Below are 6,000 nucleotides of genomic sequence, written 5' to 3' on the forward strand. Positions count from 1 at the left end.
CACATGCACACAAACACACACAAGGTCTTGGGCCTGGAGAGGTGATTTAGTTAAGTGTCTATCATGCATGCATGAGGACCTAAGTTTGGATTCCCTGTACCCAAACTCCTGGCCAAGGTGACCTGGAGCTCATGGGAAGGATGGAATCTGAAAGCAGGTCCCCAAACTCATGGGCCAGTCAGCCTACTTGAATGGATGAGCTGCAGCCTCAGTTGAAGACTATGTCTCAAAAAATACAGTATAAGGACTGGAAAGGTAGCCCATGGTTGCATGGCTTTCAATGCAACTTGCAATGGATGCTTGACATGCAATTATGAAGAGGTGAGTTTGGTTGCCGGAGCATTCTGCTGAACAAGGCAGATCCCAAGCACACCTAGAACTCCAGCTCTGAGTGGACAGTTGAGAAATCAAGAGCCTCAGGCTGAGGAAGAGACCCTGTCTCAAAGGAATAAAAAGAGAGTGATAGGGAAAATCATGTATGCACACAGCTCATACACTAGCACACATACGTGCATGCACACATACACACACAAATAGATATTTTAGAAATAAAGATTCAGAAAGGAAATGCCCAGCATTGACCTCTAGCCTTTAAACACATTTGCAATATCCACATAAATGCATACATATATACATCACACACACACACACACACACACACACACACACACACACATTATTTTAGGGCTCAGCTATCACTCTGTAGGCAGAGGAATTGCCTATGTATAAAGCCCTGAGTTTGTTCCCCAACATAACTATCTGAGGTGGCTCACTCTTGTTATCTCAGGACTTGGTGCCCGAGGCAGAAGGATTACTCAGAGTTTAAAGCCATCCTGATTATGTAAAGGACTCCAGGTCTTCCTGGGCTATATAAAGTGAGACTCTGCCTGAAAAGAACAAAGGAGCATTTGTAAATTCCTTTCCCCACCCCCACCCCCCATTTCCTTGTGTCTCAGAGGTAATGGCTCCCTGCACAGTACTTACTTCTCCTGTCCTGTTTTTCACTTGACCACATATTTTGTGAAAATAAAAGGAACGCCATGTTGGAAGCAACACTGGAGAGCCCTGCCAAGCCAGACTGTGCTGACTCCTGACTATAATCTCAGCACTAAAGGCCGAGTCAGGAAGACTGCAAGTTCTAGGATACCTTGGGCTACCTAGATGGACTTCCTGTATGGAGAAACAGAGAGGGGAGAGAAGGGGAAGGAAAGGGATAGAGGGAGGGAGGAATGGAAGGAGGGAAAAGGGGAGGGAAGGAGAGAGAAATGGTGGGAGGGTAAAGCGAGGGGAGGCAGAGACTCCCAAATGAAGTCAGAAAGCTACTGAAGGCTCAGGACTTGGGCGGGTCCCAGGCTTCCGCCTAAGAACTTGAGCCCTGCCCATCAACTGCTGGCCTCTGGAACAGCAGATAAAGACAGTGCACCCGGAGATTCCAGATGCTTATCAGGATATGCTTCGGGACTCTCGCCTCAGAGACATTTCCACTGGTTCACACAGTCCTCTGTTCGGTGGGTCACACGGTCCATGTCAAACAACTTCTGCATTCTCTCTCAGCTTCAGAAGTCATTTCTTTTTACCTCTTTATTTATCTATTTTAAAAATATTATTATTATTAATCTGCATGTTTACGTGTGTATGTCTGAATATGTGCATGTGCCTGAGTTAGGGCCATCCCTTGAAGCTGGAGTTAAGAGCAGTTGTAAGCTGCCTGACATGGGTGCTAGGAACTGAACTTGGGTCTTCTTCAAGAACAGTACGTAGTCTTAATCACTGAACCATCTTTCCAGCTTTTCTGTTTTTAAGACAGGGACTTTGTAGCCGAGGCTGGCCCTCAACTCTTGCCTCAGCCTCCCAAGTGCTTAGCTAAACAATTTAGTTGTGGCTAAAGTTTGGCTCAGTGTCCCTCAAGTGTTTAGGTGTCAATGACTAGGTCTGAGGGCGGCATTACTGAGAAATGACAAGGCTAAAGGATGTGTGGCCTAGGGAAGGCTTTTGGTCTTGGGGGCAAGCCCTTGTTGAGCGCAGGAGGCCTAGCCTCGTCTGTAAGTGGTCTCACCCTGAACCTGGAGTTCACATTTTCTTTTTTTTTCTTTTTTCTTTCTCTTTTTTTTTTTTTTTGTTTGTTTTTGTTTTTGTTTTTTGAGACAGGGTTTCTCTGTGTAGCCCTGGCTGTCCTGGAACTCACTCTATAGACCAGGCTGGCCTCAAACTCAGAAATCCGCCTGCCTCTGCCCCCCAAGTGCTAGGATTAAAGGCATGCGCCACTTCTGCCCTGTGAGTCCACATTTTCTCATCTTGCTGGAATCCAGCAAGGACCAGTGCTCCTCCTTTCTGCGCCCTCCCTGAAGGTGGGCTACAGGCATTTGTGGAGACATCTAGCTTGTTACATGGGTTCTGGGATCCAAGGTAGAGTTCTCATGAGTGCACAGCAATCAGTCATGCTCCCCACTGCTGAGCTGTGTTGTTTTGTGTTTGTTTTCTGAAATAGTCTTCCCATGTAGCCCAGGTTGGCCTCAATTCCAAATCCTCCATTTTTTTCACCCTTTGCATGCTGGACCTTTTCTCCTTATAAGTTAAATGTCTCTGGAGTTTCATTGCAGTGACAGAAATCTGACTAATATACTGATCTTGTGATGAGCTAAAAACGTTTTCTCACTGTAAGCGTCACTTTCCCTACTTGCTTTAGGACACTGACTCAGAGCTGTCTAAACCCCATGTCTCCCACATTGCAATTTCCAAGACCCTGAAATAAGGGTCTTTCATGTTTGTACTTTCTAAACTTAAATTGATACTTTTGTCTGTTTCAAATCACAAAACAAAATATTTAGCTTTATATAACTGGGAACTTTGTGTAAGTTCTGTTTTGTTTTTGCTTTTAGATAGGTTCTGTCTCTGTGACCCTGACTGTCTTCCAAGGCTCCCATCCAAGCTTCAGGCAGACCTGACCTTGATTAGCTTCTGAGATGAGATCAAGCATGTTTGGGGTTAGGTAGGAGACTCAGACAGCCCTCAAAGTTCATCTTCATGTCTCAGCTGAGTGCTGGGATGTTGGGGATTGGTTCTAATGCTTTGATTTAATTGGGAATCTGTATATCCAAACGCTGAAGGTCCTTGTCCCCAATTGGTTTTTGATTGATCAATAAAAGATGCCAGTGGCCAATAGCTTGGAAAAGGGAGACAGGGCAGAACCCTTAAATTTGTGTGGCTAGGACTCAGGAGAGAGAAACAGAGAATCCCCATGATGTGGTGGGAGATGGATCCGATTTAGAGCTGCTGGAGAGAGAACCAACTAGCCATGTAAGAATTCAGGTAAATGGCTACTGGCCACTCCCCCAATTGGGCATGGGGTAGCAAGGGGAGGATTAGAACTGCCCAGCTTTGATGTGTGTGTGTGTGTGTGTGTGTGTGTGTGTGTGTGTGTGTGTGTGTTTCATTAGTGGATCCAAAGAGTTCCTGGGTGGCTGACGGGAAGTTCGTGACCTGCTGGAAGCCAAAGCGGGACTGGAATTATAGGAGTCCATCACCCAGCATGGTTTATCTAGGAGAGGTTTGATCTTGTCACAAGGGGTGAAATTTGATTGTGGCAGTCTCAGTTTTGTTCTCCATAGAAGTGTTCTCAGCAGACAGATAGTCCCAACCACCAGCACTTCACCCCACTTCACCCACACTTGGTTTTTAGTCTTTTCTTCCTCTTCATTTTTGTGGGGAGGAAAGTCTTGTAAGTTTTGTTTTTAATTATTTATTTTATGTAAGTAAATACACTGTAGCTGTCTTCAGACACACCAAAAGAGGGCATCAGAGCCCATTAGAGATAGTTGTGATCCACCATGTAGTTGTTGGGAATTAAACTCAGGACTTCTGGAAGAGCAGCCAGTGATCTTAACCACTGAGCCTTCTCTCCAGCCTCTAAGGTTTAGTTTTTTTTTTTTTTTGTTTTGTTTTTTTTTTTTTTTTTTTTTTTTTGTTTTGTGTGTGTGTGTGTGTGTGTGTGTGTGTGTGTGTGAGAGAGAGAGAGAGAGAGAGAGAGAGAGAGAGAGAGAGAGAGAGAGAGAGAGAGAGAGCAGGTACCTGTGGAGGTCAGAAGAGGACATTGCCTCCCCTGGAGCAGGAGTTAGAGGCAGTTGTGAGCCATCTGCTATTGGAGCTGGGAACTGAACCAGGGCTCCCTGGAAGAGCTTTAAGTGTTCTTAACTTCTGAGCCATTTCTCCAGCCCCATTGGGACAGGGGACCTTTTTTGAGACAAAATTTCACACTTTAACAAAGGCTGGCCTTGAACTTGAAGCAATCTGTCTCCTAAGCACTAAGACTAGAGATGTGAGCCACCATACCACCCTGCCCCCAACATGAAATCTCACTATGTTACCCCAATTGGCCTTTAACTCCAAGTTCAAGTGGTTCTCCTGCTTCAGTCTCTGAAGTAGTTGGAACCACAGCCATGCATCACACACCTGGAAATTTTTACAAATTCTAAGTTTCTTCTTTTCTTTCCTATCTGTAAGGCAGTGCCTGGTGGTATAAAGATGAAGTTTGCAGGCCCAGTGGATAAAGTGCTTGCTATCAGGCCTGAGAACCTGAGTTTGAGCCCTGGGACTCACACAGTGGGAGGAGACAGCCAACTCCTGAAAACTGTCTTACAACCTTCAGGAATGAGCCATGACAAGGTCTATGAACACACAGACAAGACACACGATAAAACTGTATTTCTAGGACTTCTAAAGGTTTTGAGGACCTGGTTATCGATCATCTCCGCTCCCATGGAGTGTCTAGTCAAGTCAGCTGCCAGTGCTGTTTCCCCTACTGGTTCTTTTTGTTATGGGGGGTGAGGGGGGAAGGGCGTGTGGAGGGTAGGGGTTTGGGTTTTGTTTTGTTCCTTTGTTTGTTTGGTTGGTTGGTTTTGTTTTGTGGTTGTTTTGAGACAGATTCAGTTCTCTTTCTTTCTCTCCCCTAGTTACCTTCCTGTTGCTGAGATAAAATACTCAAATAAACAACAACAACAAACCCAGCAACTTAGGGGAGAAAGGGTTAATTTTATTCTAGCCCACAGTTCCGTCTTACAGTGGAGCTTGGGATCAAGCTCACTAAACCATGGAACCGACCAAGCAACTTCCCAGCCCCCGTAGTTCTTTATGGATTCCGTGGTGAAGCTTTTATTTTCTCCCTCCTAGTACTGGGGGTTAAATCTAGAGCCTCAGCGTTTGCCCTCAACCACTGAATTACAGCCCAGCCCTTTCTGTCCCTTTAACGAGTTCCTCGTTAAACATAGATGTGTCTTATCCCTCTCGCTAAATTGTTGTGGGGCGAGAGCTGGTACCGGACAGGAAGATCATATAAATAAATCGGACTAGTTAGGTAAGAAGTTCAGGTTTCCAGGCCAGGGGCGGGGCGTGTTCCAGGGTGTTTTGTTCTTCTTTGCTTTTTAGGGAACCAATCAGAATGAGTCGACTGAAGAATGTTGAACTGTCAACTTCTAGATGAGGGCGTGGACCAGCTAGCTGTGAACTCGCCGCCCTCCCTTGGGTATCAGGCTCAGGGATCGACGTTTCTGTGCCTCAGGTGTTACCCTGTGATCTGCGCGTGCTCCCGAGGCTCCCTGCAGGAGGAACGGGTTCCGCGCCTTTACAGCCAGAGGACTGGCACCCAGCCAAGAGCGCAGATGATGCATAGACTTAATTTGCAGGGCCAAAGGCATGCAAGGACCCGCAGCCACACTTGAAAATGACAGACCCCGGGACGCAGGACTACGCAGGACTTGACGCTCGCGTCTAGCCTAGCCTAGTGCACTTAAGTTCTCAAGGGACGCGTCCTGGTGAGGACACGCAGTCCCCGCAGCACAGTTTTCTCTCTGCTATGTTGTAGGGACAGGCGGGAACAGGCTGGCATCCGCCGGACTTTGGAGCCTGAGCGTAGAGGTGTTGCAGGAAAAGGGCAAAGGGGAAACCTGGACGTCATGGCCACGACTGCTAGTGGAGTCCGCGGCGACACGCCCGCTTCCAGATCTC

This window comes from Arvicanthis niloticus, chromosome 2 (assembly GCF_011762505.2).
Source record: "Arvicanthis niloticus isolate mArvNil1 chromosome 2, mArvNil1.pat.X, whole genome shotgun sequence".
Classification (NCBI taxonomy): domain Eukaryota; kingdom Metazoa; phylum Chordata; class Mammalia; order Rodentia; family Muridae; genus Arvicanthis; species Arvicanthis niloticus.